This window comes from Andrena cerasifolii, chromosome 16 (genome assembly GCF_050908995.1).
Source record: "Andrena cerasifolii isolate SP2316 chromosome 16, iyAndCera1_principal, whole genome shotgun sequence".
Classification (NCBI taxonomy): Eukaryota; Metazoa; Arthropoda; class Insecta; order Hymenoptera; family Andrenidae; genus Andrena; species Andrena cerasifolii.
Window position 1 is genome coordinate 7,122,278 of NC_135133.1, and position 26,315 is coordinate 7,148,592.

Below are 26,315 nucleotides of genomic sequence, written 5' to 3' on the forward strand. Positions count from 1 at the left end.
CGATTCGTGGTCCCGAACTGGCCGCGCAGCATACGAAAAGAGGCCCGCGGGGACGCACAGTGACTACTAATTATATGTGCCATGCAAACCGAAAACCACTGGACGACAGAGGTAGCAACACGCGACGAGGGGGCAGGGAAGAAGGGGCCCGAGCGGAAGAAGGACAGGGTGAAACGCAGAGAGGAGAGAGGCGGAGAGAGGAGCACGCCAGGCGAGCACGGGGGAAAGGGAACGTGGACGAACGAGAGGGAATTTGCATGAAAATACAGAAAGTTTCGAAGGAGCGTTTCCCTTAGTTCACTCGCGGTGGCACATAGCGGGAACCCGGGTACATATACAGAGCTTTTCACGCGAGCCGCGACTGCCGGGTCCACAAAGGCGGCGTAGGAGCTTTTCTGTGAACTCCTGGCGTTCCGATATGTATATAAGGCGGAGGAGAGAACGAGAGAGAGTTTTTTAACGAGCACCAACCGCGGCAGCGTTCGTTTTATGTGCGCGCGTGTATGCGCGAGCTACGCTACCGCTTTGCCGTGGCGCAGCGGTAATGGCGCTACCGGTAATATTACTCGGTGCCCTCCCCGTATTCCTGATCGCGAGCCCACTACCCCTGCGTGCAAACAGGGAACGATACCGCGCCGCCAACCACCGCCAAATCTGCTCGCGCCATTTCCCTGAAATCGCGTGCACCACTCGCGACGACGCGCGACAGCACGCCACCAACTGCTGCACCGTGGCTGGAAGGGATTTTGCGATGCACTTTGGGGTGTATTCGAGATGCGAGGGGATATCGAACGAGCAGTTAATAAGCAGTTGCTGCTTGGGTCCCTGCCCAGAAGCCCGACCAGGGCCCCAGTTTCAAAACAAAAATTATAATCCTGGGCCTTTTGCCTTAAATTCGCCACTGTCGAAGCTGCAAGCTGCCGAATGTGACTTTCTCAGATTGCAAGGAACGCTGTTTTCAATGAGACTTGGAGATTTATATAGGAGCTGAAGAGAAGGGATGTGTTTTATCAGCCATGGTGATTCGAGGTGGAGGGTGGAGATAGCTTCCACGGTTTCAACCCTCAACCCTCGGTCCAATTCATCCCAATAAGTTTTTACGAGAAACCAATTTCGCGACACTCTTCTTCGTTTAGTATTAAGAGCAAGAGTGTGACGTTAACTGATTTTAGCAGTTACGCACGAGTTTTATGCTTTCTAGATTTTTTTTTGGTAAAATACACGTAGAGGGGTGTCTATAATCAGGGACCGTGGTAACGAACTGATAAGCGCAACATTGTGCAAGTTCAATTTTAAAATGGACCACTGCCTTTGTACAATTTTGCATGACGCGTCCACAGAAATGAAGCACACTGCAGCTTTGTACGCTTCGGATTTCACAGTGTATGTATTTGAAATGTATCCTTTGATGCTGTAATCTAATCGGGTAGTCGGAGCTCGCAATTTAGCAATTTTGGAGATAATTCTTTGTCACGTATGTACCTATGCACGCGCACTAGTGTTCATTCTAGGAAAATATACACCATGGTCCAACGTACTACTGTGTAACAAATAGACGCATTAGCTGCAGAGCACCGTTCATAGATATTTACGAAAATCTCCCAGCAGCTACCCTCCCTTCATTTCTCACCACTCTTCGCAAGGGTAGAGGGTCGAAGGAGACGTAGACGTGGAGGTCTCCTTGGATTTAAGGAAAAACGATTGCACGTCGGATGGATGTGTCCGGGGTAAGCGATGCAGAGAACTACGAGTCCGTAGCCTGTTCTCCATGCACGCACGTATGCGTCGAGGGTGACTAGACGCTGGCTGAGTAATATACATTCATCCGTAGACAAGACGGATGTGGCGAGTACGCACAAAAGTACAGACTGCTTTATTTTTCTTCCCTCGTCTCTCGCCGCTCCATCTGCACGTTTATAATACTCGCAGTTTTTCAATCCTCGTGGACAGATCTTCCTGTTGACGAGCGCCGCCGGACAAAGTGGTAATCTCGGGCAGGAAGGACCGTCTGTTAATCGTCCAGGTCCACGCCTGGGACGCTACCTGGCGTTAACACGCCTATATTAACCGCCATAACGCTGGATGGACGGTTTCACGCAGCAAAAAGCTGGCTACCATTGAAACGAACGAGTAGCGACGTAGCGGGACCGGCTAGCCGATGCTCGACGCTTCGCAAAAATTCCGCGTCCGACGGGGAACTCTGCGAGGCTCGCGTGCGCCAGAACGGTAACTCAATGGAGATGCACGCACCATTCTGGTCGTTTGTCCCGCGGGGTCGGGAAATCGTGAAGAGGCGACATCGATTACTGGCGAACGTCGCCGTCCAGCCACTGGAATTCTCGAACGCCTGCACCTCCGGGCTGTCGTTCTCCATTCCTATTGAGCTATTCCCCGTGGCTCTTAATAACAGCCGACTCGGGGAGCGAGAAATCAGGAGGACGATGGAACGAGACAGAGGGAAAGTGGAGAGCGCGGAAGAGTATCGAAGAAAGGATCGAAGTGGATTCCGTGGCAGATGAAGGGGGAGGGGTTGCGGACGGTTCGAATGGCCGATATTACACCCCCGGGCGGTAATTCGTATCGAGTTTCCCGTGCTGGCCGGGCAACTCGATCGGAAACGCGATCAGGATGGCGAAAGTAATTTTCGGACGATCGGAGGCCGTCCCGTGCCGCGGGCTGATTCCGCGATAAGGAAAACGAAGCTTGTACAGGGTGTCGGCCGTAAAATTTATACCGAAACGCTCGCCATCCCCCGCTACGGCCGCCCTCCCCTCTTGCCGCGAGTCTGCCCGCATACAGTTCTCCAGGGGAAACCGGGGAAACGTTAGCTTTGATCGGAATTGGCAATTTGTGCGTGGATATTAATCGTCTCTGTCGTCGTCGAATTGCTCTTTGTTCGGGCGGGGGAGGAAAAGGTCGTGTACCTAGCTCACCGGGAGATAAAAAGTTGCGCGGTGGGTGGAGAGGCGCGAGTACGCTTATCTCTGTCACATCTTGAAAATATAAAAAATTCAAGGAAATACAAGGCGCCAAAGTGGGCGCTGCGCGATGCGCGCGCCAAGATGGTAAACGTGATTCCGGTCGAATGACTCATCTGAATGGAACTTGATTGGAATATTTTAATAAAAGTTCGCGAAGTTATCAAACAAATATCAACTTTGTACATTTTTCCTGATATAATTCTCTAAGGAATGATTAATAACATTTTTCAGAGTCCTGCGATTTTAATGAGCGAGTTCCACCTTGTGGAGAAAACTGTTTTGTATGCTCGGTTAAAATTTCACCTGAAAACATTGATCCTTTCTCGACTTATGATGTTCTTCACTGTCTTGAGGCACGCATTGTGCAGCGCCCACTTTGGCGCTTTGTATTTCCTCAAATTTTGAATACTTTTAAGTTTTCATGGTCTTAATATGCGCGTTATATCCGCAATAAAGTATTGTAAAACGTGTAAATGGTATGAATTATTAGTCGCCCTTGAATCCAACCGAAAGGAAACCGTTCCTTTTGGCCGTTTAATACCCTTGTACCCCCTTAAGGGGCTACTCTAGTGTAACTGCCCGTTTTTCATTTTCTTTATTAGGTTTGTCGCTATGGTTGGAACCTCGGGCGAGTTTCTATCTTGTATAAAATTAATTCTACAGAACGAAAACAGCTAAATGTATGAATAAAAATCGATCTTTTTTTCAAAATGCTGTCATTCTGCAAATTTGTATTGTGAGGGGGCCTCTGTGGAGCACAATAATGAAAATAAACCTTAGTTTTTCTATTTTGGATGACTAGAACAGTTTCCACATCAATGCCTGTCGGAAAAATTTAAGAAGTTTGCGCCACCAACTATATCTACATATGTAATATGTGCGATAAAAAAGTTGAAAAAAATTCTGAGTACCTATTTCTTCAAACATATCTTAATATACGGGCAAAACGCTAGATAGTATAAACTTATAGTTTCTGTTAAATAAATTTCCGAAGATGGCGTTGAAAAACGGGCAGTTACACCATAGTACTCCCTTAAAACGAGTTGCACCGTTCATGGAAAAATTTCTAACTTTCATCGATCCTTGATCCCTGCATCAGCGAGGTACCATTCCTATGCTCCCCGCTGGCGTGACGGTTTCCTGATATGTACATATTGCTTCCGCCTACAATTGCAGATTTTCCACGCGCCGTTTCCCTCGAGTCTCCCCGAACACGAGCCCCGACAGATTCCCACGACTAACTATATCATCTTTTTATGCGAATAGGGGGAATTTCGCGCGGTGACCCCGCAGTCGGGCGACATATTGGGTGATAGCCTCCGCGCGCTAATCAGAGGCATTCCCCGGCCGACAAATGGCAATTTAACGCTGTCGACCGTCTCGGTCGATATTCGAGCGACCCTTTGACCGTCGACGCTAATGCACGGCCGGCCCTTTATTTCCGGCTGTCACCCCGGCCCGACGATACGCTCCACGTCGTTCGGCACGGAGCGGTCGGACGTGGGTGCCCACCAACCGGTGCATGAGCCTCGCTCTATACACCGCTGAAAAGGACCACGCCTCCTAGCCAAAGGATTTAATTACGAATTAATTGTGATGCACAGACGCGTGGGTAATTCTAGCGGCAGGTAATTGCAGCGCCGCTAGATACCGCCCAGCACGCTCCTCCGTTACACCTGCCTCCTCTCGCCCTTTGCAAACCGCTGGCGCCTCTTTATCTCCGCATCTACCCCTGCCAGACGCCCCCGCGCGCTACCAAGTAAGACTTGTTAGTTAATACCTCGATCGCTCGCCTTTCAATGCTACTCTACTCGAAAGTATATATATTTACAGAAACCACTGGGAAATCGCAATGCGTAGTTGTTAGATCTGATGATTGAACGGACTAGAAACTTTGAAATTGTATTCTAATCGTCTCTACTTAGTTATCTAATTTTGAAAGCTACACATAATATCTTTCAACAAAAAGTCTTCCCCTTGCCCTTTAGAATTACACTCCATATAGTATCGGTACGCGGACCAAGCGCACCCCTCGCACGAAATCACGCCGTTGCATCCCCAGGAGCTCGCGTGGCGTTTCACGATGCGCCCCCCGAAGCGTTGGTTTGCGATTCAACGGGACGAGAGCATATGCTTTTTCCGCCCGGCGTTCAATGCATTGGTAACGAGTGCATCATTGGCGCTCGTCTTCCACCCCCGCCCCGGTGTATTAACCGGCGGTCCCGTTGGAGCCGCGCGGCCACGGCCGGGGTCGCATAATCGTGAAATAATGCGTGGGTGGTAGGAAGCCATTGTCGGAGCCTGCCAGGTGTCCCCGGGACACAAGGGGTGGCGCGGGGACAATGCGGTCCGACGGATAACAGAATTTAATGAAGCGGGACCGCCACTTAGAAACGTCGTGTTTCGACGGTGACAGTGTGTCCGATTCAAAGCGCTCGTTACGAGGGGCGATCCGTGACGAACCGTGGGGGAGGCTTCGCGTACACTTCCCTCCGGACAAAGAGGGACGCGCGCCACCCCTCACCACCGAATGGAGAGAGAGAAAGCACTTCGATAAGATGCCTTTCTATTCGACGATCCGTGTGCGGTGCGCACCAGACACACGGAGACACGAGAAACTGAGCGTGTCGAATCGATGTGCTCGCTCTTTAGCCGATCGCCACGCGAGCCGTACGTCCTCCTTTGTGTGTAACTGTTTAGAGCCGTTCCGTGTTGCATTAACTACTTGGGAAGTCAGGAGGAATGCATTTGCGTGAAATGAATTTTTCCGGCACTGTGCACGGGAACGTGTGGAATATTCTCGGCACTTTTTGGAGCAAGCATGAATATAGAATGGATGAGCAAGGATACAGTAGGGGGCCTAAATTTCTTGGCGAAGTTCCTACGTTAAGCGAGGTTGTTACTGGTCAAATAGATCCGCACCAAGTGGCAGTTGCGGCTCATGGCGGTTTTGCGTTGGCAAACCGAAGCAAGTGCAAACGTTTGCCTTGCTCTTAATAATATACACTTCGCTGTAAGTAATAAAGCTGACTTTCCAAGGAAATATTCAAAGCGAACACAGTTCAGCGAGATGTCACAGAAAATAGGAAATCTGAAGAGGATAATATGGTTAATATCCTGTAATTAGGATCGAGTGCAATTATACGCTTTACTATCAAAAAATAAATTTGGTGCAAATCTGCCACTCAGAAGACGCAATCCTACAAGTTTCAAGGGAACTAACTTTCAATCTCTGTTGAACAGAATCCAATCGCAAGCTCTCATCAAACTCCCACGTCCCTTCGATTTAAGTCTTACCTGATTGCCGGCTTCGATTAGATCGTGCCAAATCGCCGCGTCCCTTCTATCTGGTGTCGTCAACGAGGAGGGATTCCCGACATAGCAGCGATTTATTGCTCCGATAACACCTCCGATTCGCCGACGAAAGCCACGCGGAAACTGTCACTCTCTTCTGTCCGTTCTCCGCACAGTGTCCGATCTAATGATCCACAAACCACTTCGATCCTCGCCAAACTTCCCCTCCCCCCTCGCCTATGCCTCTCAGTCCAACGAGCAAGATCTACGCGATTTTTCCTCCATTTAACTTCACTCCCCCGTTGTCCGTCCCTCTTATTCTCCGCACTCGCAAGTCGAATCAGCGTCGGACTGTTTTCACGAGGAAATCACATCGGTTAACCGTCTTTTGTGTCCCCGAAACTCACGGTCACGAGGAAAGTGGCGCTTTGTGGCACGACACCTTTGTCCCGCGATGCACAGACGGTGGAACGACGGTGCAGCTTGAAGGAGCTAGTTCTCCTGGGAGAACGTGTCCGAGTGAAACGATCGTTAGGACGAATTAAGGGATTACCAGTTAGTTTCCCGTAGTTTAGAGGGATTCTGTACGCGTTGTCCACGTTAGCCGGGTTGCCGGTCTCGAAGGCGCGCGAGAAATGTACGCTCCGCCCGGCGGCGCTCGCTTTTATCGACGCTCGCGAGGAGTGCGCGCGGTCGCGCGCGCAAGCGTGCACTCTCTTTCTCTCTCTGCTCTTTTCCGTGTCTCCCAGCACGCGTCCCTTACAGGTCATCTTGGACGTGTGCGTGAGGACGCGTACGATACGCGCGTGCCGAGTGTGCGCGACGACGACGAGGAAAAGCGACCGCCGATAAAGACGCGTCGCATCGCCTGTACGCGACTGCCCCTTTCGCGCGGATGCTTTTCCTTCATCGCCTCGCACCATTGATCCGCCACGACTTCCGACCTTCCCCAAGTCGCTGGTAAAACCGTACGACTCTCGATTCGCTGCCCTTGTCCCGGGGGGGTGAATACGCCAGGGAGGCGACTATTCGAACCCCCTTCGCTTGGCACGCTCCACTCGCGGCACGCGCGCTGAAGACGCTCGCTGTGCTTCATTTTGCTTTCTCAAGTTTCCTATCTTCGTGGGTTTGGGTTGTTGCGGTCGAGGTCTTTGAACGGGGATGATGCTGTTGGATGCAAGCTAGCATATTAAGTGCTACTTGGGAGAAATTGCAACCCCCTAATTGTGGTATGTGAAATGTTTCCTCGAAGCTTTTGAAATCTGGGAACAGAGACATGCAAACATTTTATTTAAATAGAAACCTCGAATAACGAATAGAAGTTAAAAAAAATTAACTTTATACGACAAAAGACGGCTGATTTTATAAGTTTTTATTCGTCTTTCGAAATTTTTATTTAAATAAAATGTTTGCCCATTTCTGTCTGGGAAGCAATGCCTGCTTTCTCAAAGTTGCGATCGTAACACTCCATATTCCACCGTGCTAAACTCAGCTGCCAGTGAATTCTATTTCTAGAGAAATGGAGAATCGATTGATAAGATTACTCGACCAAGATTGAAACCCAGAATCTTCCCCTGCATTAAGAGGTACTTTAATCAGTCGAACTGTCGAAATCATTCATCTTCCATGAGCCCGATAGCAAAGGACTGTCTGTCGTCTATATCTTATTCTACTTCCTCGAACGTCCCCCTGAAACGGACCACCATTAGAGCCATATCTGCTTTCCCGTCGGTAAATTAACACCCCAAGTACCCCAATATCTGTTCCACTTCCTCCATCCCAGGAACAGATCGTGCAGCCCCCGCCTTTCGTCGACGAATCTTCGAGTTCCTCGGCTAGGTACCAAGTGACACGTCGGCGGAAATGAAACGGTAGCAGAGGCGTAAGAAGCTGCCGACGCCAAACGACGCCGCCACGAGGGAAGCGTATCCGCTAAACAAATGTTTGCGCGTGCTCGATTAAGAGCGCTCCGACGCCTGTTTGCTGGGCGCATTAATCTGACGAAAAAGTGCCGCGGCGTTTAACGCGTCACAATTAAAATATTTACCTGCGCCCACCGACGCCAGCAATCGGTCCGCCGATTTACGCGGTTTCGTTCGTTTCCAGTCACGAGCGTAGTCCAAGGAAATCGCCAGCCATCGGGACACTTCCGAGTCAGGTGTACGCGAGTTGCACGCTCGTCGAAGGATTTACGACCCGCTTCGCGAGCAATAATCGGGGCCACGTGACGCCGCATGCGAATTATCCCATAACCCTTGATGAATTGATATTGGCCCGAGTGTTTTGCCGCGCTTTTTTTCTTCTCCCACCCCCGTCGTCGTTGAATATGCAATTGATTACAACGGTTGATCGGAGGGACCGCGTTTCGCGTTTCAATGGCCGCGATTAATTCCGATTCCACGGAGTATCGCGGTGCCAGCGTGTACGATTTAACATATTTGATCGATACCTGTGCTAGCTTCGATTATTCACCGTGCAACCATCGGCCACGGAATTATTATCCCGTTACTGCTCGGCAAATTTAATTGGTACCGGGGCTTCGGAGGCTCTTTCGTTTCAGAGGGCTGAGTGGGGGATTAAAAATTGTTTCCTGTTTATTCGTTAAGTGAAAACGTATCACCGGGCGCAGACGCTTCGCGCAACCGTACTTTATGAGACAGTAACTGGGCGTTCTCGATGTCGAGCTCGTAGAATATCATGCGCGTATTAATCGGTTGCTCGAGCAAGACAGGGGGAAGCCAGCATGATGGTCGTGGACACTGTGGGCTTAATCCCGCGAAATCTTGTCCTGTCTTGTAACACTGATTGACCAGACGTCCTCGCAAAAACGAGTCGAATGTAATTAAGATATTAATAACTCGTCGAGAGCGGCGCGACCCGCTGCCATAACCGTTGACGAGGATCCTCGCGTCCCGTCCAACGACGCGGCTGATCGGCCTCTGATCGAATCTGCATCCAGCGGCCTTGAATCGAGAGCCGGCATTTCGAGCGAATCGAATCACCGTGTCGTCGAAAGGCACTTCTGCCAATAAACAGAAGATAATCGAAAAATTGCTGCCGGCGCGGGCTAGATTGATCGATGTCGATCACGTGGGCCGTGGGACGTAGGTTTTCAACCTCGAGTATGTTGTGCATTTCATCTCTGAATTGATCTGTGGAATTATCCGACTCCCAAATGGGTCCTAACTGGATTTGAACCTGAATTTGTTAGTGATACATGTGCTAAGGTATTTAGTAGAGGTCCCTATTTCACGTGTAGTAAACGTATCCGAACTTCAATCCGTGTAATTATTAATGGAAAACGTATTAATAAGTATTTGCGGATCTGTGAGACCATTCATACAACAATGCTAAACACACAAAAGAGATATATCAACTAAGCAATCGCAAAATTAATCGTGACGAACCAATTTAAATATACGTGCACACGTGTAATAGAAATACACGTGTACTTATAATCCGTGTACCTACACGTGCATTAAGAACAGGGATTTTTAATTCCTTAATACACGTGAAAAGCCACGACCTCTACTATTTAGACTAGGGGATGACTCTAGCTCCCAGGTACTAGTTGACTAAGTACGAATTTAGACTTCAAATGGAAAGTGATTATCATGAGGATTAACATATTTTGCAAACAACTGCTAGACAGAAGTTATCTGTTGACTGGTCGAGTGACTCAAAGCTAACAGAAGCCTACTCATCCCAAAGAGCTGCGCAGTAGAGAATGATCTCGTGTTGCCTGAATTGTGTGGCAGAAAAACGGGGAAACGTATTCGGCCCCTTAAGGAATCAGTTAATTCCAGTAATCGGTCGGAGTCGCATAAATTTCGACAATGCAACCCACACCGGGGGTCCCATTTGGCGCGATAAGCGCCTAGAATTTCGTGGTGGCATTCCTTTCGGAGACAGACGCGTCATAGTAACCCGGCCAGGGAGGCCTTGGTGAAACTTAGGGCCGTATCTGTTTAGACGCAAGAGTAGCGGAGCCGCCTACTATATTACCGCGACTAATGGTAATGACGCTCGTAATTCTCGGCGATAGTGGCGGGTGCAGGGGTCGAAGGGAAACGCGTCCGAGTCCCGATACCAAATGAGTTATACCGTCGAAGCAGGTACTTAGCCCCCGATGTTCGGTATCGGTGTGTCCGAAGAGCACAGTGAATCACGCGAGTGAAGAAGAATCGGGAGGGCGAGAAAAAGCGAAAAAGAGAGGCTAGTGGGGGGTGGACAACAGAACGATGAGGCGTTTATTTATGCAGCTTCATCAGGCATTCCTTCGGCGATACGATTAAATGCTCTGTAAATGCTTCCTCGGTCGCCCACTTCGTTTTCTCGCGTGCGCTATCGCGCGCGTTTCAGCTTTCGTCGCGTGAGCGACTATGAAGAGGGAACGTCCTACAATGGGGGGCTCGCCGGTGCAATGTGGCCAGGAGTGCTGCAGGTAGAAAAGGAAACGAGATAAGCCGTACGCTCGCTCGAACCGTCCTGATGAATAGCCCGTGAATCGGCATTGAAATCGTACGTGACCATTGTCCCGGGGACGCGTGTATCGACTTCGCACGGTCGCGCGCGCGTAAGCCTGGTATTGTAAAAATCTGATCATGAAATTAATAAGCCGAGCTTGGCAAGCGGGGCTGGTTGGGGAGCCAGTGGATCTTGTTTTCGAAGGGCTCGTTACTCGCTGGTGAAATAGTGGCAGACGATTATCCGCGGAATTGAAACAACCGTATGAATAATGTATGACGAGCTGAGACTAAAATGTGTACGAGTTCCCGGTATGTCTTCCGAACTCTCAGTCGGAATATTTTCATAAGGAGATGGTAGCGATTTTCTCGGTGAACGAGACGATTTTAAAGGGGATAGAGAGTCGATAGGAGATTAATTATCAGAGGCCCTGCTCGGCCTCTTACTTTTGCGGCGTAATACACGGGTCAAACGAGAGCTCGTAAAAGCAACGAACCTTTTCCACCGGCAAGCTTCTCTCGCAGGGCCATACGTACCGCCATCGTGCTTGCACACAGAGGGGGGCACACGTACGAGTGCACGGTCCTTTTGGCTAGATGCATCATGTGGAGCATCTTGTTCTTCATCTCGGTGACGGTGCTCGTCCACCCTCCACCCTTTTTCCCTCTTTCTTTACCGCTACCGCGGCACGAGAGGCTCGCCCTTTCCATCCATACATGCGACCGGCAACTTTATGCCTCTCTCCCGGTCTCTCCTCCGCTTCCCCTCGCTCCCGCTTACGCGACTTTTTTTCTCGAAGCTCGAAGAAGAAAAAAAAGAAGACCAAGAAGAGTACCGCCGAGGTAATCAAAGGGGTAGGTGTATATTCGTGGGTACTTTACCCCCTCCTCGAAACGCCCCGGTGCTCTCGAGGTACACGAGAAACACGCCGAAGCGTTGCCGAACAATCGTTTCGGGAGCTTTGAAGTTTCCTCGGCTACACGCCCCCGCCGATCCACCCTCCCCTCGTCCCTCTCTCGTTCCATCAGCGGCGTACATACGCACAGGGGGACTATACACGTAGGGGTAAAGAGTACAGTGGTTGGCCACCTGACAGTGATTGGCCTTATTTTGAGAAATGAAAAAATATAAAGAAATATCAATGTTAAGCTTTTTTTAATGAACATATTCATAGTCCTTGTACTTTTTTGCTTCGAATGTAATCAATATTTCTCCACTCATTATATACCGTCATGACCGTGCCAATAACTATATTTCTTCGTAGTCAACACATTTTGTGTATATTTTTATACGTTCTTGATTTTTTTATGAACTCTATTTATTTTTAGATTATTAGGGGTTGTTTCGTACTTATTTATATTGATTTCCATTTCAAATTTACTAAATTCACATTTATAATTCGATATTTATGTGACACTCTTACTTAAGTGGCCAATCATTGTACTCTTTACCCTACGCGTATGGCGTCGGGGCATGGATGTGACACGGTGCGCTGATGGCGCGGCGGGGCTCAGGGGGAGGGAAATAGGTCCTGACTCTCCACCCACGTGTACACCAAGTACCAACGATAATGTCGCCGAACGTGGGATGGAGGGGGGGGGGGTTTCTATTTTACAAAGAGGGTTACCGGGGGTGGGGTTGCCGGTGGGGGGTTGACAGAACGTACGATGCTTAAGGGGCTAATTACGGTATTTTTTCCTCGGAGATTCGCACGATGGTCATCGTGGCTGGATGGTACCTGCTTTGATTTATCCCTTCGCTGTATCTCCTCTCTCTCTCGAGGGAGAGAGCGGGTGGGCTTTGTGACGCGTGACGATAGGTGTACTCCGCTTTCCGGCGCCGCTATCTTCCATGTTGCGACGGGCTAATCAACCAAAAAGAAGCACTTCTTCCTCCTTCTGTCTTCGTCGCTCTCCCCCGCGCCGGCTCACTCGTGTCACGGCGTTTTCGTTCGCCTCCTTCGCCAGCCAGCTGCGGGGTTTCCTCTTGCTGCGCGGCGCGGGCGAGCGTTTCTTTCGCGGCCGTGCCGCGAGGAGCCTTTGCTTCCGATGCCGCGTATGCAGAAAACATCGCGGAAGTGCCCACTCATTGTCCCGGAGTGGCAGCTCGAGTGCAGCTTTGCCGACGACGGGGTAATTAGTTCGTATTATACTTTGTGACATCGCCGGGGTCGGCCAATGAAGCCGAAGAGCACCCTCCCTTCCGCTTTTTCTCTCTACCCGCCTCGCTCCGTCTCCCTCGCCCGCGTTCCTCCTCGAATCCAATTACGATTTTGGCCCCCCCTCTTCGGTCCCCTCCTCTTCCTGCATCGGCCGATGGACGTTCCGCGTTGTCTACATGGATGGAACAGCCACCCTCGTCGCTCTTCGCTCGGTCTCTCTCGAATCCGTGTACCGGAGCAATGCAGGGCGGGTGAAGAGGCAAGAAGGACGCGATCCAACGCGCGAGGCTGACCGAAGCCTCTTTGTCAACGAAAGATCGTCGAGCACGCTCGTGCGGCGCACACTCGAACGTAAAGGGCCGGTGAGTTACGAACATCCTCGACAAAGCTCCGCTCAGTTGTTACATCTTTTTGTGGCCGCGTATCGCGCAATGAGGACACTCCATAGGAAAGTTCACAGGCGGAGCGTGCAACGAGCGACGAGCCACTTTCGAAGAGCTGAGAGTTTTCACCGTTGGGACCGCTGGTAACACGATGAACAGGGATCTCTTAGCTTCCCTGTGATATTCGTCTATCAGCAGATCGTAAGAGCAGCAACATTTACCTACAGTTTCAAAACGCGACAGGGATGCCGGTGAACACATCCCTTGCGCACGACCCACCCTCGCGAAAATAAACTCTCGTTAACGTCGAATCGAAACGGACACATGGTGGAACAGTCTCCTCAAAGACATCGACACGGCATAATTTTCCGCCAGAGAGAGCACGCTCGCTTCGATGCCCTCGGATTCGAAAATTTCCCGAGGGCCACGCTCCTCTTCCCTTCTTTTTCTCGCTCTTTGCCTTGTCTCGCGACGCTTCCCGCCAAGAATGAAGCTGAACTTCAAGGGGTCGTCGATGAAACGACGGAGGGATGGAAAAATAACACGGAGCAGACGATCGAAGCGAATCGACGTGTCTAAGAAACCCTGGGAAAAAATGTATTCTCCGCGCGATTCCTTGTTCGTCGGCTGTTACCAGCGACCGTCGCCCCTTTTTTGCTTCCTTTTTTTCGGGGTCACGTCGATCTCGCGACGCGACCCCGCGTTATGAGCCGCCCAGCTGAAAATGACATCGCATGGTCGCCCGTGAAAAACGTCGCAAGAAACATCCGAGCCAGATCTACGGAATCGTTTCGGTTGAAGGGTGACACCTCGCGCTCCACCGCCTGGAAAATATTTTTTTATCCAACGGCGAAAGTTAACACGACTCCTTCACAAAATAGAGATAATGTGTTTGACAACTGGCTCTCGTTTCTTCGCGATAATGTCACACGTTGGAGATTAAGAGACCCAAATGACACCTGACATGTTTGTCATATTCCTCGGGCTTATCTTTCACCCGTTATCGTTTCTTCTTCTGCTCTCGAAATATTCCATGTATCCTCCAGACTCATCTCCTATGTATCACCGTCTCTCACCTATCTAAAAATCCTGATCAGGGATCCTTAGGAAACGTCGTTTGAAAATTCATGAGATACAGGGCTCCAGAACCCTGAGCAAATGAATCCGAAAGCCTCTCTTCTTGGAATGCCTGGATCGAAACAGTGAACGCTTTAATTAACGTCAGTGGCACCGATCAGCCGCGATACCACCGAAATCGGCACCTATAGACCTGACTATTTGACCCACATCCAGGATACCACAGAAAATCTGTGCATCTCGAAGAGTTTTCTTTGAACGGTGGAGTAACGAGCATTTCCTGCGCTAAAGCGGGCCACTCGTTCCCTTAAGTCAACCAGTTGAGCGAGGCAATTCGAGTACAAACGGTCAACACGTTCAATTCTCGTCCAAGTTGTTAATTTCGTCGGAGCCAGCACTCGACAGCCGGCTGTGGCGCAGACGCCCGTACGGGAATTCAGGATCCTCTTCTTCCCCATTTGCACGCCCGCACCACGTCTGTTTCGCGTACCACTAATACGCAAACCGAACTTCCATGCCCGTCCGCATATCCAATTGCGAGGGAACGTGAAAATTGCTGAAGCAGCATCTGGAGCATCGGCCTCGGTCTCGTTTCTCTTCGCGCTGGTAAATGAGCTCGCGAGCCTACGCAGCAGAAACTAACCAACATTCTCGCCGGCCGGCTCGCTTCGCTCTTGAAACAATCGCGTGCACCTGAAGGGTCGCGAATTCCGACGGTGCGGGCTTTGGCCAAAAGTACGTTACGTCGTCAGGAGCTGATTGCGTCGCCGTTAGTTTCGGTTCCAACAGAAGTTGCGGGACGCGAAGTCGCGGCCAGCAAGCTCGTGGAAAAACAAAAATGTCCGTGTGTTTGGTTACCCGAATTGATTTCGTGACATCGATCGCCAGCTCGTTTTTCCCTCCCCCGACCGTCGCCACGCTGGTTCCAGGCTGGCGGACATCTGCACGACTGAATAAATCATACGAGTGATCGAGTATTCGTTTGCGACTCTCTGTCTCTGATTCCGCCGAAATCCCCGGCAAATTTTTCTCGACGGGCGAAAAAGTTGCGTCGTTAAAAGTAAACTGAACGGCGACGCTTTACCGTGGGATTGACGGAACAGCGTATACTAGTTCGTGGTTCTTGAAACGTCCATGGCCTGTGGCTTTCAATTACCAGCCATGTTTTTCCGGCGGAACTCAAAGCGAAGCGTCGAACAGTTCCAAGTTGCTGCCACGAAGGGATTATTCATCACGAGTGGCTACAGTGCGATGAATTATACAGGGTGACTCTTAAGGGGTTATAACTAGTCAGGCGGCCGAAAAGAGGCGAATATTTGTGAATTTTTTTTAAGAATATGTTATAAGGAATCGAAATTTCTGCCTATATCGATTTCGGTTACGGTTCTACAGAACCGATATTATATCGGTTTCATAACAGTTATATATCGGTTGTATAACTGTTTCAAAATTATTTCAGTTCTTATAACTGTTTCGAGAACCGAACGCGGTATCATAACCGTTTTCAATCCCTGGTATTAGTTCCGAAGTGTTTCAGTGAAAATGGATGTCAGACAATGCACAGCTAGAAATTCCTGTCGAAACTAATTTTAAGGCAATTTCTGTATATCCACAGCAATTCTCCGCCCTCTCAATTCTGCCAGAAATTTCGAAATGCGTGGCCACGTCGCGCAGGTAGCGCGAAATAATGTATCCAGGAATATTCCGACGCGAAGTCGTAAGATCGTACAGATACAGGGTGTACACGCAGGGTGCAAGGGGCCACCGGCTCTCACCCTTTCGCGCCCTTCTTGCAGCATTCTTCACCTCCAGCATCGGCGCAAGCACGATACGCACACGCGTCGCGCGAAGGCGCGTCGACGCTCGATGAATTCTTTGATCCACACTGTAATTAGTTGGTGGCAAGCAACGCGGCCCCACCTCCCTGCGCCCTGCCGTCACCAACGGAAGCTGGCAGTACCCGCAGATGAGGAGGTGGGGGTTGGGTAGCAAAAATGTTTGAGTGGCGATCAAAGTAGTACGACTCTGCCCTGTACCGGGCTCACCGGGGGCAGCAGCCAAGGGTGGCAGTGCTAAGGAAAGAAGAGGAGGAGAAGAGGGAAGCCACCCCTGTCGACGACGCCGCCACGCGCTATTGCCGGCTAGCTTGCCATTGGCGTAGCTTTCAGCCACTTCCTCCGTCTTCTTCCTAAGCTCCTTCTTGCCAGGCTGGCGCGGATAATGGAAGGATTCGGTGGATATTTCGGGATCTACACACGAGCGAGCGAACGTGGACTCGCCGGGCGAACGTCGATACTCCCAAGGGGGTGAAACGAACGCTGCTCGAACGGGAGGGACACCCCCTTCCGGGGGATCGAACGGGACAAAGAACGGTCAAAATAATTCGAGAGAGTACTACGCCAGTGTTAGAGGGCGCCGCATGACATGTCGAGTGCCGCACTCGGCGCCCTCAAAGCACCGCCCGCCATCGTTGACATCGTCGGCGACGAGGACGACGTCGTCGAACGGCGTCCTGTAACGGCATTGCTTCCACGGGGACGCGTATCGGTGTGGGAATTTAATGCATCCGCGGGAAGAGCGACGATGGATAAACGAAACCGCCACTCTACGCCCGCTGCTGCGAGCAAACGCGGCGCGCCTCCATTCTCGAATATGCACGCCACGATTTCGGGGACGGCCGACGCACAATCATATTTGTGCAAGCGTTTTGTAACTTCCGACTGTACGGGCGCCGGATGCAATGGCTCTTGTTTATGGAGCGCAAACCAACTGCGCTGGAAACTGCTGGGGAGTTTCAGTGTTGTCGACGGAGGAAGACAGTGAATTTCGTCTGGAACAGTTGCGGCTGTTTGGCCCCCGCGGAACCGGCATCGCCGAGCTTCTGTATTGTTCGCGGTAGATTTCTGAACAAGTCTAGAAAGGAATCAGTGGCACGAATAAGAAGAATATTCTATTGTTACGCGTCGATCCCTGCTGTCTGCTTAAATACATTTTCTCAGTCAATACTCTCCCACACGAACCGTCACCTTTGTGTAACCGCGGCCTGTTACAGCATCCTCAACGTAGCAATATTTTTGCGGATTGTATTCTCAAGAATCTGGGCGAAGAAGAAATTCATTTGAAGATTACTCTCGATAAGGTGGCTCAACGAAGGGGAGCACCTATCTCTGGAAACGCACCGCTCACTTTCAAGGTTCCCTTTGAGAAGAAAAATCAGTCCATATATTGATTGGCCTGCTTCCACCCTTCTAAAAGTGTTTCTAAAGCCTCGAATGTCCCAGAAACTACCCTACTTTACACCTGAATCCTAGCCCGCGTTGCTAGGAGCGTCACTGCGAAATACACTGAAATCGTGAGAAAGATTTTCAATAAATGCGCGCCGGACGAGGAGGGAATTCGTTTGAAGAAGTCGGGGATGTAGGAAGGAGCGAGGGGCCATGTAGGTGTATGCACGCGCGTGTACACGAGCAATTTTATGCTCGCCAACCCTCTTTCCGCGCGGCGTAAACCCTCAGACACGAGAGGGAGGCAGGATGGGGTTGCACTTTCAGACGTGAATTTTCACGAAGCGAATAAAGCGTGTTAAAGCCCGTGTTTTCGTGACGCTTGCTCGCCGCTACGCTCAAGTAATATCTTAATCCGCTTACGCGAGGAGAATGGTAACCCAAACTCCGAACAGGCCGCTACAGAAAAAAATGGGGCGGAAGAGTGAATTAATCGCGAGAGGGATTCACGATCTTCAGATCCGCATGATCGCGTGGAATCTGCTACACTGATAATCTAGTGCGATCTGCTTAAGCCTCCTCCGCCTATTGTTTACTTCTAATTCGTTTAAGATGCCCTTTGCGTCAGCTTCGTTGCGGATAGAAATATTCACGATCCCCGCGATTTTCCCCAAAACTTGTGCCCTCTTTTCAGCCCTTCGTACACCCTGACTTCCCGAACTTGGTTTTCGGCAGCGATAAAGGGCCACAGCCAATACGCACCGCGGGCAGGATTCGAGGACACGGCGAAAGGTCCATTTAAATTTTAAAGTGGCCCATGAAGCGTCGATCTACCGAAGCCCAGGGCCCTTCCGTGCTTAGCACCGAGGCTTCATCCCCCCGGGGACATTCCATGCGAACTCGGACAGATTTCGGAGTATACTATGAACTTCAAGGCCACGCAAGGTTAGGAATCAAGTAAATATATTGAACTATCTATCTAGTAGATTGAGTTTCTTTCTTTCATTCCTAACCTTGTGTGGCGTTGAATTTGTCTTGACAGTCGCTTTCATACTGGGTAATCAAATATATAGCATTCCATTTAAAAAAACTGAAAGTCACCCTCGTTTCAAGGAAAATATTGCGAACACCAAAAATTCAGATACCGTATTATGTTGGATATAAAAAACAGTAAGAGTTTTCCTCCTTCAGTTTTTTTCAAATACTTATCATTTTCGAGAATCCTGTATAAGAATATCAGGTATAGCCGCTTAGCCGCTACGAGTCTAGTCGAGTCGGTGCTGGGCGACGCAGCGTCAACTTTCAGCAATGTTTACGGGGCCAATTTTAAAATGTCCATATTTGTGAAAATTTGTCCATCATGGGGAAGGATAGAACTATATTCTTCTTTTTCAGATTTTTAAAATCGCGCCTGATGTTAAGAACCTGCAATTTTTCTTAAATAATTGCACAAAAATGGTTCAATTTTTTTTTCTGAAACTGAAATAATTTTTTCTTAAAACTTCAATGTCTTCTCTACAAGCACCGTGAAGCTCATCTCCATCCGTTTACTACTTCCATAGCTCTAATGTATTGAAAAAAAGTTAGCACTTAACTTCAAACAGCTGTAAAATCGACATTTTTCAAAATTTCGAAAAATCCTTTGAGGTACGTTTAAATATCACTAAAGACTAGAAAATATTAAAATTTCAGCAATCTACGAAAAATTACTCCTAAATCTGTCCGAGCTCGCATGGAATGTCCCCCCGGGGAAGCGTTGTAACCGCGATCGATTCGCATGGAGCGCGCCGCTCGCCGCTCGCCGCGCGTATTCCGACGATGGGGCCGACCCACGCTCCTACGCGGCATTAATGCACCGAAACGTAGTTACAGTTTGTAACTCTATTTTGAGGGACATGCACGAGGCACGTCGACCCCCTCCTCCCGGTGCGTTCCTCCATGGAGTGGATCCGCTCATCCCGGCCCCACCCCCGTCGTAATATTCTGCGGCACAGATAACGTTAACGGTTATGACGACGTCGAAACGCAGGCTGGATGACGGGAACCGCGTGCACTCGAACATAGGGTTCATCTATATACGTATATAATTTGAGAATTACTAACTACGCCGTCCCGCTCTTTCCGCACCCCTCCGCGTCACACTCACTCCCCCTCGTTTCGCCGAGCTGTGCTTTCTCTCCGTCGCTTGCAACGCCCGTAACATCTGTGTCGCAATTATTCGGCGTGCGCTCTTGGAAGTGTTCACCGGGTGATCGATCGACGAGAGCTCGTCGATCGCTTTAAAGAGACCTTCGACGCTGGCAACTGCTGAGGGGGGCGCGCCGAGTACTGGCCGATCACGAGGAGATGATCGGTCGTAGCCAGCGGCACGCTCGACTCCGTGAAATTGATCCACGGATGAAGACAAATTGGAGAGGAAAGGGTGCAAGGCTCCTTCGAGTGGTTTTCTGGAGGTTGTTTTGTGCGGGGTGGTCTGTACCTTGATGGTACAAGTGGGGAAAATGGTGTTTCTTGGTGGACGGATAATAGAAGCTCGTTTGATCGAAGTCTGTTCTGTTATAAAATTTTTTCTTCGCAGAGTCACCTCCCTTTACGAGTAGGTACACCGGCAATAGACGCAATCACCTTGAATGCGCGAAGAAAGACAAGCAACCGGAACGAGGTCTGATGAATCGTCGAAAAACCAAGTGATCCACCCCTTTGGCGATAGATTACAAGGAGCAAGGCGCACTCAGCTCGTGGATCGTAAATAACGAATGAACTGCCGTTAACTCGATGGTCGCGTGGCAACCTGTCGTGATTTATGAAACCGTACCTAATGACGGCCGTGGGTGTCGTAAATTAAAGGAGGAGAACCGTCATACACTTTAATCCAGACGTTGTCTTCCCATCTGCCGCTGGATCATTGCGCGGGTGCGTCCACGCACGACAAATTCTTTCCGGCTGATTAATTTCCTAGTGGGAAATTAATCACGCGGGGGCACGCGGAACGAACGCCGCCGCTGGCTCGCAGATTCGGTCCGTTGATCTACGGATGCAGCCGGGAGACCGAGAACATACGGGGTAGGGTCTTGAACAAGGGAAAACCGAAAAGGGGGTTAGGGGGCGGTTCAAACCCCTCGAAATATTGATTGACATCCGGGTGACAGATTTCACTGGCCACACACCCTTTTGCCCTCGATGCTTCAACGTACACCGAGGCTGAGCCTTCGGTCGCCAGCTCCTTCCACGTTCTTTGTCATGCTGATTCGTTGCAACCCCGCAGACTGCCCGGTCGAAAGAGTTGATCTGCTGTAACGTTATCTGAGGAGATCTATTATACGCAACTTCTCACGATCGTGGTTTTGATTTGATGAACCGAGAGCGGAGATAGATGCGCATTAGAATGAGAGACTTCGGTTGAAATTAGAAAATTAGAAGTGCGAATTAAATAATTAAATTTTGTAAGAGTTAGTTACGAATAAAGAGTAGCGAGATCCAATATTGATTGAAATACAGCAGTGTCGCGTATCGGCATCGCGCTATTTTCCAGGGTTTTCCTTTCGGTGGTGTAGTTGTTGTACATGTACGAAAGGAAGGGGAATCGAGGAAAGGGAGCGGAAAACTCGGAGAGATAGAAAATAGGGGCTGGAGAAAATTAACCCGTCCCAAGCGCACTCCAGCCGGGGAAAAAGAAAATACGCTGGTGAGGTATAAAGGATACTCGAGATTCTGTAATCGAGTTATATTTCGTAATCCCCTCTTTCGATCCCGCTCCCTGGTTTCGCCTCCATTTAGCGGGAGAATAAGTATCAATAGGAACCAATGTTCCACAGAACCATTACCTGGAATATTCACTTGTACAAAAAACTTCGGGAAATGGAATATCGCGTAGAAGCCAATACGCGCCGAGCAATTAATTTCATGAAACCTAATTTATCGAAACGAATGATGCCTAAAAATCAGCAGCGCTCTGTGTTGGAACGAGCAGGCGGGTAGCCGGGGGCACCGAATCAATCAAAAAATCCAATAGGGTAAAGTAGCCGAATATGACGACCTTCCCTAACATGAGACCCCAGCTTATCTCCGCTACAGAACTCTTGAATGTCATAGCGATGCTATTTGTTTACTAACTAACCGTGTATTAGTTGTTTTATCCACACAGTGGCATTGTAAACAATTCAGAGCCTTGAGCAAGCACATATTTCTGAAATACGTTGCAGAAAGTTTTTGAAGTGGTTCGATTAACTTACATGTACCTCTAAAGTGGTAACTGTTGTATAGTGTATGCTTACTAGTTGTATATCATTAAATGATGAAAACTTAACTTCGAAGCTACTTAATAGTTATCATGTTACTGTTTCCAAATATGAGACCCGTGAAAGCTCTGCTGATGAGAGTGAAGAAGAAATTGTTCTGAATGATGAAAGTGATTAAGAAAGAAAATTATGATACAGAATGCTTGTTTTGCACAGTTCTTTATTCTTCAGATGTGCTAGGTGAACGATGGGTTAAGTGTACGTATAAAGTGTTACGATGGGCGCGGTAGTGAAGAAATAAATTTCACATGCCGACTTTATAAAAAAAGAAAGAAAAAATAAAATTCAGGAAAAAATAAACTGGGTTTCATATTAGGAACCCATTGTTTTTATCTCCGTATTTTAATGACTTTTGTTTTTATTTTATTATGAAAAAACCGAATTTTTGTTACGGTACTTTCTAGTAGCATGCTAAAGAATACATATTCTACTTTAAAAACGTATATCGAATTTTAATAAAAGTGCTCTCAGTCTTATCTTCGGCTACTTTACCCTAACACCGTGTTCCTGCAAAAACGAAAGGGTACAGGTGGCACGGAATCGAAACACGATCGGAGTTCAGGGCGAAAATGTAATTTTCATCCGGCGGACGCCGCTCGTTGTATTCTCTGACGTCCGCGCTCGATTTTCCGCGATACTTCGATACCTAAAAATCCCGTTTCGTGAAATGTCGCGAAAAGGAGAGTACGAGGCTGGCTCCAGCGAGAGCTGGATGTCTCGAGTTAGCACGTCAGTGGAAGACGGACGCGGACAGCAGCCAGCGTCTGTTTGCCAGCCACTCCACTATCTAATAACGTGCAATTAGCGACGGGGGTATAATTACAATTAATACTCGGCAAGAATGACCGCTTCCAACTAAACGGTTCGATAAACAGGTTCCAGGACGTGGCCGTGGACGCGAACGGGCGTCGCGGGAGAACCGAATGCCAGCCGACGCTGATAATTCACCTGAGATGCTACCTCGGCGACGAAACGCGCGCGGCGCTCGTTATCGCGTAAGGTTTCTATTTACCGACGAGTTAGCCAGGTATAATCTGCTGCAAGGTGCACGATCCCATGCTGCCGTCGCAATATACCGTTATCAATACCTGGAACGGCGTAACGATTAACATAATCACTGTCCCGACGGAAACTCGCTCTCCCGCTCCGCTGCCCGGGCACGATTAACTTTTTAGCTTCTGGTATCTTAGCCTTGGATCCGTTCCTCCGTGTAGCAGCGTGTTATTAAGGGCTCCCCCGACGGGGGGGGGGCTCGACATTACGCCACAAAATATTCGAGTTTCCCTCCACGGATCTCCATCGGAGACTTTTAGCTATCACCGGAGGCTTTTTAGCTCCTCCGCGAACGATTCAATCGAGAGGCGCTTGTACGTGGAAAGGAGTCGCTGTGATCGTTTCACGAGACGTGGGGCGAGAGTTGTTAATTCATGGCGGGTAAGTGGAGACTGTGATCCAGGCGCTCTTGAAAGCCATGTGGTACTGTAGTTAATATTAAAATTCTTCTTCTATTCTAGTGGAACAAGCACGTCGTATTAACCAAGGTACTGGACGGAAGTTTGCCTTTCTTAGGCACCCGTTGAGGGGTCGTTCTACTTTGATCGGTCTAAAGATGAAGCTATTTTTAAAGATTTTTTTTCTCTGTAAATACAACATATAGTGAAATAAATCTTCTTATTTAGTATTTATTAGGCTACTCTTATATTGTACAAAAGAATTAAAAAGAACTTTCTTATATGTTGTATTAACTTAAGAAACAAATTAAAAATAGCTTCATTTTTTCAGCCGATCAAAGTAGAATGACCCTTTAAGCACCAAAGAATTGACTAAAAGCAGGGCAGTGACCTACTGGTGCACCCCGAGCGCAGGCTTGCACTCCGAGAATGCATTATCTGCCACTATCTGGCGAACTTCCGTTTCAGAAGCTCGATTGAACGCGCGGTGTTTTCGCGGCTGGGCATCGCACTCTGGACAGCTTGGGATCGCGTTACGCCGCAGACGCAACAGATAAGAAAGGAAATCGCCCGTGTGAAGGCACGGACACTGGCCCGATGCGATTCTCGCGAGTCGCAGGACGATGATTGCCCCGACGGAGGAGGCAATTGAAGATGTGACAACGGCTGGATGCTACTGAATCATGTCACACGTCAAATGAATGCTCGGAAACTGTCAACCGGCCCAATTACGTCTTCATACCAATGGCCGATCCGACCGACCCACCCGTGTTTTCTACGCCTGTCCCACGCGCAGCTTCGCTATGCCGAGCGACTTGACAGGTTCGATGTAAGCGAACGAAAATTATGCCGATCAAAACGGCCGTTTATGTCATCCTGTGCCACTTGCTCGTGTCTGCAAAGTTTGATCCAGTGACACATAGAAGCAGCTTTACGACCCTCCGAGTCCAGACTGCAGCGATCGTGAGATTGCTACTCGATGCTGGCCAAGTACGAATCCCTTCTGATCGTCCACTTAGCGCATCCTTCTCTCGAGGAGGAAATATGTAGCAGCGTGATTATTAAGCCTCTGCGATTTTATTAGGGAGAAAGCGATACAATATAGAGAAAGGTATTAGAACGCACCGTATTAGAGTGCAATGTATACGAATAGAAAGTGTAATCACGGCGTACCGAAGATATGATTGAGAAATGTGTGAAAGTAGCGTAGGAAGAGTTCAAGTAGTTTCCACTATTATATATCAGACGTTCTCGTGTAATATGTACTTATCGTGCCTTTAAATCCGACCAAACTCGCCCGTTCATCTGGCCTGCACAGAAATTCAATTTCGCAAGATTCCAATTCACCAGGGGCCATCGCGGTAAATTGCTGTAGCTGTTCTATGGCGGGCAAAAAGCGTAATGACTGGAGCGTTTGTAACTATCAGAAAGGAACACACGTTACACCGTAACGGTCCCTGTCCTCCCGTTCTGGCCATGGTAAATAGTTGGAGGTTTGCTCTCCCGTCCCGTTAGAATATTATAAAATTACCACTTAACACGACACTTTACGAACGCGCGCTTACGACACCGCGCACATCTTAATTTACGCGTCCGCTGGCTGGCTGCAGCCAGCGAGAGAATTCACGGAACTACTCATTTTCCACGACGATCACGAACTAGCCGGAGGGGGGGTACAGGTCGAAATTTATTCCAGCTCACGGATATACCGATAATTGTTCGTCTCCGAGCACCGTTGCCACCGCTCCAAGTGTTTTCGTGCACGCAGGGACATCCATTGGGAGCTATATTGGCTGGGGAAGTACTGGAACGAGTAAGTAGGATCGTGGCCGGTCGACCGAATGGAATTTCAAATTCCCCGCGAACTATTCCATCGACCTTTGCTTTTCGTGCCTTGGGAGCCAGCTTTGGACGCTGAATTTCGCTACGTTCAGGGTGCAGAACATTTTCGAAAGACACTAGACCAGTGAAATTACTTTTGAAGTTGCTTTTGAATGGGCCTTTCATGGGTCTGCTAAAAATTTTACACAGGATCAAAGGTTAAAAATAACAGTTTTTCGCGAACATCTCGTTAATGTTGTAGCTTAGGAAATTGTCTACAAAAAAGGTTATATGAGTTTTTTCATAGGAGTAATCATTTTTATGTATGACGGCTTACAAAATTTCAGTGTTCATATTTTTGAGAAGGGAAGAGATTGGCCATATTTCCGTCTACTTTCACTGGACTACCCCTAATATTTGGTGGGAAGCTCAATATGGTTGAAAATGTGGTTCATGGGATTAGTAGCGCGAGGCTAGAGTTGGAGCGAACGCAGGCATAGCTGCAGTGGTTCACTGGTAAATGATCCATGTTTCATTAATCGACTTCCACTTACGCGTCGTGGAAGGTAGTCGAGTCAGGTAAGTATGATACAAGTAGTTCAATGGCGGCTCAATATTCCACGAAGAATAATGAACTTTCGCAGACGTTAGAAGGCGTTGCCCATTGCAACGAGACGTCATAGTCTCCGCGTTCGCTATTTCCAGCATCTCGGATGAAAAGCAACTAAACATGCAGACTGTAAGTAGTCCTGGGAGGTAAAGGATTAATCACGAGATACCCGCGGACACGTCGAAACGTCGCGTCGGTCCCCTGGGATATCGGTTCCTTTGTTTCGCCCGCTGCCAGACATTTTAGATAGGAATCCCGGGGAGTGGATGAGGTGAACGGATGTTGACCTCCCTTACGAGACTCGCACGAGACGCCAATAAGAAAACATATCCCCGTCGCCGTCTGCCAAGACAACAGCTTCGAGGAAACGGACGCGCGACGAATGAGTAACGGGCGCCGTCGCCCGCTTGGAAATCGGAAGTGATAAATCGTCCCGCGGATCGAACGACTCGGTAGCTACTAGTATGCCGAAGCCACGTGGCGTGCACCGATCGAACACGAGCTTCGGCAACGAAAAGCGTGCCACTCGCAGGTCGCCGTTCCGACTT

General features: G+C 49.1%; 1 protein-coding gene across 3 annotated transcripts in view; it reads right to left on the reverse strand.

Moving 5' to 3' along the window:
• The window catches only part of Fz2 (frizzled 2), a 98,951-nt gene that overhangs the window by 58,406 nt on the left and 14,230 nt on the right, over positions 1-26,315 (reverse strand). The window contains exon 1 of one of the 3 annotated variants that reach the window (XM_076829196.1): positions 6,279-6,892. The exons of the other annotated variants lie outside the window; for them this stretch is intronic. The gene's annotated coding sequence lies outside the window, so the exon portion shown is untranslated. Of the gene's footprint in view, positions 1-6,278; positions 6,893-26,315 lie in introns of those variants that run through there. 3 annotated transcript variants of the gene reach the window in all.